Source organism: Gorilla gorilla, chromosome 14 (genome assembly GCF_029281585.2).
Source record: "Gorilla gorilla gorilla isolate KB3781 chromosome 14, NHGRI_mGorGor1-v2.1_pri, whole genome shotgun sequence".
Taxonomy (NCBI): Eukaryota; Metazoa; Chordata; class Mammalia; order Primates; family Hominidae; genus Gorilla; species Gorilla gorilla.
In genome coordinates, this window is record NC_073238.2 from 83,534,144 (window position 1) to 83,548,170 (window position 14,027).

A 14,027-nucleotide genomic window follows, 5' to 3' on the forward strand; every position below is an offset into this window, starting at 1 on the left:
TTGACAATCACAGTGTCTAAAATGTGACAATTTTCTCATTATATTTTTATTATCACAAACTTCAAAATTGTAATGCATTTTCTTCAGAAATTTCAATTATTAATAGGCTGAATTATATTTCTCTACTCTCTAAATATATCCAAAGGCTATCCTTTTATGTTTTATTTTTTTTCTTTAGCCTTTGCATTCCAGGAGAGCAATTCCAATGAGCAATTTTTCCATTGCAGCAATTTTTGCCATTTAATGTCTATAGGATAAATTTTTATTTTTTGCTATTCAGTTTATGATTTTTAATGATTACTAGTTTTATTCTTCTATCTTTTCTGTTTGCATATTTTTAAACTTCCATTACACATGTTATAAAATGTTCATAAACTTTATGGATTGTGCATGTTATCAGTTTTATTTGGATGTTCTAAGTATTGTTCCAATTTGTCTTTATTATAAATCTTTCCTATGCCTTATGTTGAAGTTGCACTCAAAATTCACTACACATATACGAATAATAACATAACTTCTTCACTTGGGACAAATAATGAGCTTTCAAGTTTTATTTAATTTCTGCAATAGCCAAAATAATTTGTAGCCAGGTTTTGACTAATACAATAATAGTTATTCTAAAAATGTGGACTAAAATCTATTTACCAACCACCACATATTTATAACAATTTGAAAACACATTCACAGATTTTGAAGACTTAAAATCTCCACATAGCAGTTTATTGATTGTATTCATCTTTTTATAATTGGTTTGTATCTTCTCAAAGAAAAGAATTTGTCTTATTCATCCATCAAAATCCAGTGCCTTTCCATCAATAATACCATGTAAAAATTAAAGAGAATCTATGAATGTAAACACTTGTTTTCTGGATGTGAAAATGCAGTGTGTAATTATGTAATTACATAGTTAATTGAAGTTTATTTGTAAGACTAGGTGCATTATTATGCAGAGGGACAATCAATCAAGTTTATTCAATTATTTTTATATTAATAACATTTTACTACATCCTATGTTGGATTCGTCTCCCATGATGAGCATCTCTATGTGTGCAGTTTATCATTAATCTCCTCTGGTAAAGTAATGTGTCCAGGTGTCATATTTTCTTTTCCTGGCACTTCTGGAACTCTTAAGTGTGAAATTTGCACCAGTTAAATATCAGAAAATAACACATTTTAAATATAAATATTTTAAATTTAAAAAAGGATAGATTTATATAAATACCTAACTCTCAGGGATTTTCATTAAGAAAAAATACATTTATAGGTCTCAAACCTATTTTCATTTTCCTAAGTGGGCATGTGCAAATATAGTGTTTGGTTATTTCCTTATTTTATCTCCTTTGTTTTGATAGGGCTCCACTGTTTTTTTTAGTTTTGAAAATGGCCAGAACTCTCTTATCTGGAAGACTGGCTCTTATCTGTACAACAGGCTATTTTTTTTTCTTGTTTATAAATGCATCCTTGAGTCCTAACATTATGAGACTTCAAACTCTTAAATTTCAAATCTGCTTAAAATCTAACAGACCTGAGGTTGCACATGCTGCCAAGTTTCCACTCTACCTCAGCCACATATTTATTCATATCTCAATGAGATCACAACATTCCTTTCATTTTCTTGATTGTTTCCAAGTTACCGCTACTTTTCAGATTCCACTTTATTACTTGGAGTCATTTCTATTTATCAGCGTGTGTCATGGAAATATCTTATCTACTGAATCTTTCTCTAATATGCTTCATATGTTGAAAGAGCTGTAATACGGAAAAAGTAAGTGTTGCATATATGCATGTAATATATGTGGAGTTCACTCTCCTTTACAACCACTTTATCTACTTCTAGACAGTGAACAGATGCCAAATATACATGCTAGTATGTTTTGTCACTGTTTGTTCTCTTGACTCTTAGCTCAGTCTCCATGGACATGATATACCATGACCAGCAATCACCTGCAGTGATTCTTTTGGTGAAGTCTTACTGAGCATTTATTTGTATTATACCTTCTACTGTATATTAGATACAGAATATTTTTTAAGTCTTGCTTTGATAGTTATACTCAAATAGAAAACAAAAATTATAGACCTATATAACTCTGACAGAAAGCTGACTTTCAACTGAAAGTACAGGGAATGAGTATATGAAACCCCTCATACATTTACGTAAAACCTGGAAATTGGCATCAAGCTATCATTGTTACATTCACTTGCATCTGTTCTCACTCAACCTTCTTCTCTCTCATTTTAGTCATTTCATTCCTTTCTAAAATAAACAAAAAACCTACACTTGAGTTCATGATTAAAATCCCTCAAGAGATTTTCTTTATAATTATCAACTACACCCATGTTTAATATTTTCCTCTCAACAGCCTTCCTTTATCAAATATAAATAAGCATTAAGAAACAGCTGTCTATGTTTTGCTGTCAATGACAGCAAAACAGCTGTCATTGTTTTGCTCTATCAGGTTACTCACTCAGCATCCCACCTTGGGCAGACATGAGACAGAATTCTACGTAACCACTTCCTTTTTTCATCTTCAGTTTTGAATGTCTTATTTATTCTGCAAACATTGTAATCTGATTTCTATCACCAAGAGCACACATGATGAAATGCTTATTACCAACTGACTTACCTCGTGGTAATTACAGTCCTTGTTCATCATGTATCACCATAGGCAATTCATTTCTTCTTGATTGAAATACTAAATTCACTCAGAATTTGGGAATACTAACACTTCTGATTTGCTTCCTAACTCTCTTGATATCTAATTTTATTATCAAATATAGCCCATTCTTTTTCTGCTTTATCTTAAATATTAAATATGACTTGAATACAGCTGTATTCATATCAAAAAATCAAGCCTTCGAATTACACATATATGAGAGGCTTGTCATGTTCATACTAAGAAATTTGAGCAAACTGCAAATAAAAATACTTTGTCAGATGATTTTTTTCTATGAGTTGGCTTTCCATATCATAGCAAGTTTCTGAAGATGTGATGGTTCTAATGAGGTAATAGGAAGGTTGATGCTTGAGCTATGTTCTTTGTTGCAGAAAGACACAGTACTTTTTTTTGGAGTAGATTTGTTTTATTTATTTATTTATTTATTTATTATTATACTTTAAGTTTTAGGGTACATGTACACAATGTGCAGGTTAGTTACACATGTATACATGTTTTGATGAAGTCTTTCCATAATACTTCAGCCACTGTATATTATCAACATATCTAAGTATTATGAATCTATTATCAGACTCTGTCGTCTATCTATCTATCTATCTATCTATCTATCTATCTATCCATCTATCATCTATCTCTGTCTGTCTACCTTTTTTTAGTGTCCTAGAATGCTACTTTGTGAGTTCACAAAACACTCATATTAACTTTTGGAATATTGTACATTTCTTTTTGTCCAATTCTTAGTCCAAATACTCTTTATTTATGAAACTTTTAGGGATTTTATTTTTTCCTGGACTTGTTAAATAGAAGATGCTTAACATTTTGAAGATTTTTGTTTAATAAGTCCATACATATCTGTAAATACTGAATGATGATTTTACCACTTCACCATCAATTATGGCTAAAAAATTAAACTCAAGATGTACAACACTGTTTTTCTGAGTAAGACTAGAAAGAACTCCATAGGCGGTCCTTTCTTCTAAATTAATTTTGTTATCATTGATGACTACTGAAGCATTATGAAAAAGTGTATTTTCATAAATCTATGTGCATCAAGTGATGCTTATCTTATTAAAGTAAAAATATTAATTCTATTTCCATAATTGAGGATAAATTTAAATTTAAAAATAAAAGTAAGCTGAATAAAATCAAAATAATTTTGAAAGTAACTTATATGAGTAATATTATTTTCTCAGATTTTCAATCATCTTTGATGTAACTGTGACAAACCCAAATATCCTAAATAATAAACCAAAATACCATGCATATTTGTGGGGTCTTACTGTGATACCACGACTTTGATAACACCTGAAGTGACCAATATCCTCTTCAATGACTCAAATCCACTGACTATGTTATTTGATATTGTAGTAAATTCAAATTGTGGTAAATGTATCTCACCCTCTACTCTCAAATTTCTATACTTACAATGTACTAACAAATATTATCTAAGCTGGCATCTGCTGGAAGTTGACACTTTGGGTCATGCTAACCTGGGTTAATTTGCCTTTTTTTAGCTTTTTTTTTTTTTTTTTTTTTTGACAGCATCTCCCTCTGTCATCCAGGCTGGAGTGCAGTGGTACAATATTGGCTCACTGTAACCTTTACCTCCTGGGTTCAAGTAATTCTGCTGCCTGAGCCTCCCAAGTAGCTGAGACAACAGGAACGCACCATCACTCCCAGCTAATTTTTGTATTTTTAGTATAGATGGTGTTTCACCATGTTGGAGAGGCTTGTCTTGAACTCCTGACCTCAGGTGATCCACCCACCTTGGCCTCCCAAAGTGCTGGGATTGCAGGCATGAGCCACCGCGCCCAGCCTCATTAGTCTTTTGATCGCCAAATAACAAGATATATGGGAGTGAAGTATTTGATTTTGGTTTTTGTTTAATATTCTGTATCCAACTCCAGTTAATACATAGGTAAATTAACTAGAGATTTAGGTTCCAGTTTTATTTGTCAATCTAAAAATTACTTATGATCATTTCTCTGCTTCTTTCTCTCGTTATAGATTAAAACCTTCCAATAGGCTACCACTGAGCTTTGTTCTTTTCACATGTTATAAACTTCTCTACATTTGACTCACTCCTAGTTGTCTTTTAGGATCCAACTTTCTCTGGTAAAACTCCCATAGCTATGTAATATGTGGTTAATCAAACTTCTTGTGTGCTTCTAAAACACTATATACTTCATATTATGACAAAACTTAGTAAGTCCTACTGTAATTGACTATTGCTTATGAATAGCTCTTGCAAGACGAAGAATTCTTTGTAGCATTTCTGTATGTTTAGTTTCTATCACACCATTGGGCACATAAAACTGGTTGAAAAATCATGCCTTTTTCATTAAATGAAAGATTTCATATAGGAGGTTTTACAGAAATAAGCAGGGACGTGAGCAATATAGTGTAGAAAAAGTAGGCCTAGCTCAACAGGAAAAATAGAACCAATGAGAAATGTTATTATTCTCCAATATCTGCATTAACAGGAGAATGCCATGCTTTTTCCTACCATTTAGAAAATGGAATCCAGAGAATTGTAATTTTTCATACACTAAGAAATTTAATGTGCGAAGGTATTCAAAAAGCTTAACCTCCAAATCAAATTTGACCCCACAAGACTCTCTGCTTTATTATTCTAGGCTATTCTTTATAGAAATTATTACAATTTGTTATAAGGACTCGCAGGGCTCAGAAGCCATTATGCTCATACAGTTTATTACGGTAAATAAATGCAAAGCAAAATTAGCAAAAGGAAAGGTAGGTAGAGTAATGTCTGGAGAAAACCAAACACAGGGTTTTACATGTCCTCTCCCAGTTGTTTCACACAGAGTACTTAATTCTCTGAAAAAAATATGTGACAACGTCTGCAAAGTGTTGGCTAGTAGGTTAGCTAAACGCGATCTTAGGGTCCAAGGTTTTTATTTGAGCCCACTCACATAGGTGCCCTCTGCCTAGCACATCGAAGAAAGAAGAAAAGCATGTTCAGCACAAAACACACCACGTATGCAAACAGTTTAGGGACAGTCAGACACACTTGTTTAATCAGCATTTTATATCAGTGTAGGGAATGGATTATCAGCCAAGTTCCCAGAGACCAAACAAGTACCAAACTTGTAGTTTTTTCTAAGGATGGTCAATCTCAGGCTTGCTATGTTCACTTTTTGACACAACTCTATACACTACATTAACACAAATCGTAGCTCTAAAAAGGGAAATTAAGTATTTTTAGATTGAATAAATGAATGTGTTTCAGGAATTTTCAACTTAGGTATATAATTAATTTTTCAAATGTTTTTGCATTTGAATGTATTCTTATTCTGAAATGTCAAAAGAGTAGCTAGTGGCAAGAATGCATTATACAACATAGTCTTAGTATATCAATAGAACCAAGTTTAAAAAATAATTTTCAACTATGGGAAATGAAAGAAGTTGCCCTTCTACTTTGAAACAGAATTGAACATGTATTTTATCTGACTTCTCAAATTCCTGGAAAAGCAGCCAAAGGTATACCTGCATTGACTTATCATCTAAAAAAGGACAAAGTTATACCTACTTTCAAAATAATTATCCTACAAAATATTCTGAAAATTATCATTTTATCATGCTCTTGATTTTTAAACTGTGCATAAAGTTCAGCTGCATGTGTCTTCAGAACCCATGTGAAATATTTCACAGGGTTCCAAACTGGAAGATGAGGAGCTCAAATGGCCACAATGCCAGTGAATCAGTAGGAAAAAAAAAGATATTGCTCCACATTTTTGAGTGATTTATTCTGATTTTCAAAGTGACATTGGATTCCTACTACGTAATAAGAATAAGTAGGAGTATGTCTGAAATGGAGGGGATCTCCTGGATGTCTTATTGTATTTCAATTCCTGGTTATGAAGCCAAACGAAAATAATAGCAACACAATACAGGCAAACCTATTGATAGTCTTAAACTTTTGGAATAAAAATGTGTACCACCCAACATGCAAGGAACCATACTTAGCTGAGTTGCTTGCTTAGTGCAAGAAAACATAAATGGGTAGTCAGGGAAGGCAGATTTAATTACTGGTTATAACCACATGACCACCTGAAGATACCAGAACTATAATAATTATGAATATCCCTTATTTTGAATTTTATATGGTTATATTATCATATGTATTAATAATTTTATCCTCTTCCATAACCCTATCACATAACATGAATACTATTATTAGTAGATAACCTTGAATTTCAGTATTTAAGTTAATGTACATCAAAGAGGGATAGCACATAATTAACCTAGAAAAAAACACAAAGCCCATGGATATAGAGACCTTGGGAGAGAGATTTAAGGCATCTTTCAATGAACACATTTTTTTATTTTTTATTATTATAGTAGCCCCTTATTATCCTTGGTTTTGCTTTTCGTAATTTCAGTAAACTGCAGTCAACTGTGGTCTGAAAATATTAAATGAAAAATTACAGAAATAACAGTTTATAAGTTTTACCTTGTCACTGTTCTGAGTGGGAAAATCTTATGTCTTCCCACTCCACCCTGTCCAGGACGAGAATCATCTTTGTTTTTTTGTTTGTTTGTTTGTTTGTTTGTTTGAGGTAGACTTTCACTGTTGATGCCCAGGCTGGAGTGCAATGGTGCAATCTCGGCTCACTGCAACCTTGGCCTCCTGGGTTCAAGTGATTCTCCTGCCTCAGCCTCCCAAGTAGCTGGGATTACAGGCACCTACCACTGTGCCCAGCTAATTTTTGTATTTTTTTTTTTTAGTAGAGACAGGGTTTCGCCATGTTTGCCAGGCTGCTCTTCAACTCCTGACCTCAGGTGATCCTCTCGCCTCAGCCTCCCAAAGTACTGGGATTACAGGCATGAGCCACCGTGCCCAGCTTTTTTTGTCCAGCACCTGCACACTCTATAGGTTCCCCAGTTAGTCACTTGGTAGTCCTCTCGGTTATCAGATCAACTACCCCAGTATTGCAATGCTAGTGTTCAAGTTGCCCTTATTTTACATAGTAATGGCCCCAAAACACAAGATGCTGGCAGTCTGAATAGGCCAAAGAGAAGACATAAAGTTCTTCATTTAAGTAAAAGGTGAAAGTTCTTGACTTAACAAAGAAATAAAAAAATTGTATGCTGAAGTTGCTAAAATCTACACTAAGAATAAATCTTCTATCCATGAAATTGTGAAGAAGAAAAAAGTAATGTATGCATAGCATATACAGAGTTCAGTACTATCCAGTTTCAGTCATGCACTGAGGATCTTGGAACGTATCTCCCGCAGATAAGGAGGAACTACTGGTTATAAGGAAAAGATGCATTTTCTTTGGTAGAGGTATGATTGTACCCATGTCTTTATTTGGAAGTTAAACATTGCTATACGTGGGATATATACAAGCCCACAGACTTGTATATACGTGGACTGTAGTAGGTTTACAGTGTGTCAGCATAGCTAAGTTGGGTGTGTATTTTTCCGATATTCCTTGCCCTGTGTATGTCTAAATTTCACGTAGTTACAAGGGACATTTTCTGTGAGATTTGGTAGGTGCAAATGAAATAGCCAAACTCTTGCACTTCCAATATGGGGCAGGGCAAAAATGTTTTAGCTGACGCCGATTGCCACTTACCCTCTGGATTCCCATTTTATCCCCCTTATTAGACCCAGAAGATCTGTTGGAAGTCCAGCTCCTGCTGAATCTCCTCCTTCAGCTTCTTTGACTCTGCAATTATATGAATTATCAGACCCACAATGAAAGTTTCAACTTTCACTCATAATCCCCTCATAATCAAAGCTGAAAACCTCAAAGTGGAAGAAAACAATTTGGATTCCAATCTACCTTCAGTGATTCCACAAATGATCACCATTTTATTTTCCCCCCTTTCTCTATTTTCCTATTTCCCAATTTCCTGATCACCTATTGATTTTGATTTTGATTAGACTCTGACACAACTAATATACAAAAATTATATGTGCATAAAACACACTTGGGTATCATAAACTTTCAACTCTAATTATTAACGAGCTATCTATTTGGTAAAGTTGTTCAAAACTCTTAACACTTCAATTTCCTTTCCTGAAAAATGAGACTAATAATATCTAGCTCAAAGAATTGTTTTGACAAATAAATGAGATAAAATATGCAAAATGCTCGTTATTAAATAAACTATTCAGAGAGCACTCAGACAATGTCAAATACAATGTATTATGCTAAAAACAATGAAAAGAATTTTTTTGAATTAAAGTGAAAATAAAAACTCTTCTAGTGGTATTTTTCCTCAACAGTGCCCTGTATGTATGTGGTTCAAATATATACGCTTTCAGGAACCCTTGAATAAGAAATAATACTGTTTTATACAAAAATCAATTTCCGAGCATTTTTTCAAAAGGTAGATTTGGCACAAGAGAATATTAGAAATATGAAGCATCTTTCAAAACAAGCAAATATTTGTGGTTAAAATGCAGGACTTATCTCCTTTAAATTCATTAGAACATTAAAATATAAATATTATTTCATTTGGAGAATAAGTAGGGTCAGGAAGTCCTGATAATTTCACATGAAAACATCAAACTCTTTTAAGAGAATCTACAATAAAGATACAGAGAATGCATTTTAAAATACTACTTATACTCAAGGAATGATCAGAAAAATTCACTAAAATGTTAAATATTAAATAAAATCATCAAGGTACTTATTGTATTTTCAATTTAGAGAGTAATTTTTCTCCTGTACTTTATTTTTTCAAACAGTAGCCATATTATGAGATAGATACTACTATTCCTATAAAGAAGCATTGAAATTTTGAATCAATAGGCATTTTGGTATTTTTAGAGACCTAACCATTTATTCGTGTGAAAGTTATGACTTATCCACCCAGATTCATTATTATGTAACTGTATCTTAGTATCTCTGTGGCTAGCTTAAAATGCATTATGGAAATTATAATATGTCAAGTAAGAATTTATTGTCAAAATGTTCAAATACTATAAGTAGGAAAATGTTTTCAATATGTCAAAAAACAAAGAGAGTGGCCTTTAAATTGAAACACATTCACAGCAATTTTTACATAAATAAGGGGAAAAAATCAATAGGCACTTTTTGAATGACTCTGAAAGCTATGCTATCCAGGGATGTGTTATCTGATTTACAAGTAGACTGATACATATTTTACAGGTTGGGTGAGTTTGTGTTAATGTCACATAAAGATGTTGTATTAATATGTTTCTGAATTATCCCTATAATTACATTATTACAAAATACAAAGTGTAACTAACTTAATTTAGGTGTGTGGAGAATCACTCTCTGTCTTCTACCTATTGGTGTTTCTCCTAGGAATCAGTCTCATTCTTCTCCATGTACTTAAATCTACTGCAACTCCAGCTGTTTTACCTATTCTTGTCATCATCTCACTTAATCAAATAACATCAAAAAGAAAAAAGAAACAAGAAAAAATGTCCAATTAAACAATATACTAAGACTATTACACCAAAACAATAACTTGAGATTTAACACAGTAATAAAATGCCAAAGTTCAGAAAAACTAAAGAAAAAATAATATTGCAATCACATACTAGAAATAATTGCTGGTGAGAGAGAGGCAGATGCAGTAATTAAGAAGGGGGTGGACGGAAAAGTGGCAGTGAGCTAAAGGTGATTTAAAAAGGCATAAAAACCTAGTGCACACCCATGATTTGAGAACTGCTCTGTGGAAGTAATATATTTTTATAAACATTTTATAAGTACTTTTCATGTGCATTCTTTTATTTTGAAAGAGATAATCTCTATTTTGTTTTAAAGATAGACATCTTAGCAACTGTTTCAAAGTTTACTATGCATCTCATTCTCTATAAAAGTGAAGAAATTCATCCAATAATCCTATAATATACACTAAAATAAGTCTGAGGTAGAACTTTTCCATCATAACTTTCTGAGATAATTAGACATTTAGAATCAACAGAAACCATATACACTTTTATCATCTTTATATTTGGCTTGGTAAAAGATCATTGCACTCTCATTTCTAGTATAATTTGACTGCATGATAAAATGCTGTATTTTATTGTTTTACTTGATACTACAAGAACATATTAAATTTTGACAAACAATAAAAACACGGCCATATACAACTTATTTTTGAACACAACATCTCAAAGAATGCTTTAGTTCTGATATGTATTTTTCTAATAAAGTTTGTTAGTGAACATAGCAAAATAACTTTAGGCAAGAATATAGAAAAATTATAAAATATTGATCATAAAAATATAGTTATATATTGATTGTCCCTGTTGTTTTTCAACCTATCTCTTTTCCCCGTGGGGAGTAAATAGGAATAATCCATTTGAGAAGACAACTCAAGGAAAGTGATACTAAATTGTGTGTGTGTCTGTGTGTGCATGTGCACACACATAACTGTGTGTGCATGTGCACACACATACCTGTGTGTATTAATAATGCTTCACTATACAGCGGAGAGTGTAGAAATATTTTCTATCTGCTTTCAGCTTTTTTAAGCCTCATGGACCATTCAGAGCATATTGACATTGTGTTAACACACCAAAACCTGAGAATCAGAGAAGTTATTTTGCCTTTTTAAGATCATACAGCTAGTAAGGAAGTGGGGAACTGAACATTTAAAACATAATTTTTATGATACTCAAGCTACTTATTATTATCCCACTAAATTGTGCTCCATGACCTATGTATTTTATGACTATTTCAGGAGGAAATAATTGAAGTAGTCATACTTGAAAATATTATTTTTCTTTTATTGATAGATAATATTTTGCATATTTATGGAGTAATGTGAATGCTTTTAAAAGCAAAGGATATGTAATGATCAAGAAAGCTTATTGAGGGTATTCATCATATTGAGTATTTATCTCTTCTATGTGTTTGTAACATGTCTTCAATTCCAGCTACTTTGAAATATATATTGTTGCAAATGACAGTCACTCTATTATTCTATTAAACACTAGGACTTATTTTATTGCTTCTATATAGCTATAAATTTGACTCACTCACTGATATGGCTTGGCTCTGTTTCCCCATCCAAATCTCATCTTGAACTGTAATCCCCACATGTCAGGGGAAGGACAAGTACACGTACCTCTTTGAGATACCTGTATAAGAAAGCTTGTTTTGTGAATAGATAATTGGGAGTGGGATTGCTAGATTGTGTGGTAGTTCTTTCATTTGTTTTTCATAGAAATTTTCATACTGTTTCCCACAGTGCTTGTATTAACATACATTCCCACTAAGAGTGTATAAGAGTTACCTTTTCACCACTTCGTTGCCACCATCTGCTATTTTTTTTTGTTTTTTTTTAATAACAGCCATTCTAACTACGGTAAGGTGATATCTCATTGGGGTTTTGATTCGCATTTTACGAATGATAAGTGATGTTGAGCATTTTTGTATATACCTGTGGGCCATTTGCATGTTTTTTTTTAAAGAAATGACTATGCGTGTTCTTATTTTACGTTTTAATTGGATTATTCTTTCTATTGTTAAGTTGTGTGAATTCCTTATATATTCTATATATTAGTTGCCAGCCAGATGAGTAGTTTGCAACTTTTTCTCCTATGAAAAACGTTTTCTCATCACTCTGTTGATTATTTTCTTTGCTGTAAAGAAATCTTTTGGTTTAACATCGTTCCAATTGTATATTTTTGTTTATGCTTTTGAGGTATTAGCCATAAAATCTTTGCCTAAGTCAATGTCCTAAAGTGTTTATTCTATGTTTTCTTTTATTAGTTTTATAGTTTTGCATCTTACATTTAATTATTTATTTTATCTGAAGTTAATTTTTGTGTATAGTGAGAGATAAGAGTCCAGGTAATTCTTCCGTATATGGATAGCTGATTTTCCCAACACAATTTATTGAAGAGGGTATCATTTCCTTAATGTATGTTCTTGGTTCCTTTGTTAAAAATCTTAAATATTTGGATTTATTTCTGGGTGCTTTATTCTGTTCCATTGTGTCTATTTCTACACCAATGCCATGCTGTTTTGATTATTATAGCCTTATAATCTGAAGTCAGTTTGTGTGAGGTTTTGAACTTCGTTCTTTTTGCTTAGGATTGCTTTGGCTATTCCGACTACATCTTGGTTCCATAAAAATTTTAGGATTGCTTTTCTATTTCTGTGAAAAATGACAATGGTATTTTGATAGGGAGGGCATTGAATGTGTATTTTATTTGGGGTAGTATGGTCATTTCAATGATATTAATTCTTCTTATCCATGACTATAAGATGTCTTTTCATTTGTTTGTTCAATTTTTTCATCAATGTCTTATAGTTTTCCTTGAAGATATCTTTTACCTCTTTAGTTAAATTTATTCCTAGGTATTTTGTTTTTATTGTAGCTACTGGAAATAGGATTACCAACTTGATTTATTTTTCAACTATTTAATTATTGTATAGAAATGTTACTAACTTGTATATGTTAATTTTGTCTTCTGCAACTGTACTGAATTTAGTTTTAAGCACTAAGAGTTATTTTGGTGTAGTCTTTAGGTTTTTGTAAATATACATTATTTCATCTGCAGATAGGAACTGTTTAACATTGTCTTTTCCAATTTGGATATCTTTTATTTTTTGTTTTGCATGATTGGACTGGCTAGGACTTTCTAATACTAAGTTGAAAAAGAGTGATAAAAGTGAACATTCTTGTTTTATTCTAGTGCTTAGAGGAAAGACTCTCAACCTTTCCCATTCAGAATGACATTAGCTGTGGATTTCTCATATGTAGCCTTTATTATTCTGAGGTATGTTTCTCATATGTCTAGTTTGTTGAGTTTTTATCATGAAGAGATATTGAATTTTATCAAATGCTTTTTCTACATCTATTGTGAGTATATGTTTCTGTCTTCATTTTCATGATGTGATATATCCCTTTAATAGATTTGCATATGTTAAACCATCCTTGAATCCTTAAGAAAAATCCCAATAGATCATGATGTATTATCTTTTTGATGTCCTGCTGAATTTTATTTGCTATTATGTTGTTGAAAATTTTTGCATCTATCTTCATGAGGGATATTGACCTGTAAGTATTTTTGTTGTTGTTAGGCCTCTGGTTAGTTTGGTATCAGGGGAATGCTGGCCTCTTACAATGAGTTAGAAAGAATTCTCTCCTCTTCAGTTTTTTGAAATACTTTGAGAAGGATTGGTACTATTTCCTTTTTCTATGTTTGGTAGAATTCCATAGTGAATCCATTCAGCCATGAGCTTTTATTTGTTGAAAGATTTTTTATCAGTGATTTAATATCACTACTCATTATTGATCTGTTCATATTTTCTAATTCTTTCTCATATAATCTTGATAGGTTGTATGTTTACAGAAATATACCCATTTTCTCTATGTTTTCCCCTATTT

The 14,027-nt window shown here is 32.2% G+C and overlaps 1 long non-coding RNA gene across 1 annotated transcript in view; it reads right to left on the reverse strand.

Moving 5' to 3' along the window:
- LOC129526122 (uncharacterized) overlaps positions 1 to 14,027 on the reverse strand; it is a 104,728-nt gene that overhangs the window by 68,119 nt on the left and 22,582 nt on the right. Inside the window, exon 2 of the long non-coding RNA XR_008670729.2 lies at positions 8,279 to 8,371. This is a non-coding gene — a long non-coding RNA (uncharacterized lncRNA). The remainder of the gene's footprint in view (positions 1 to 8,278; positions 8,372 to 14,027) is intronic.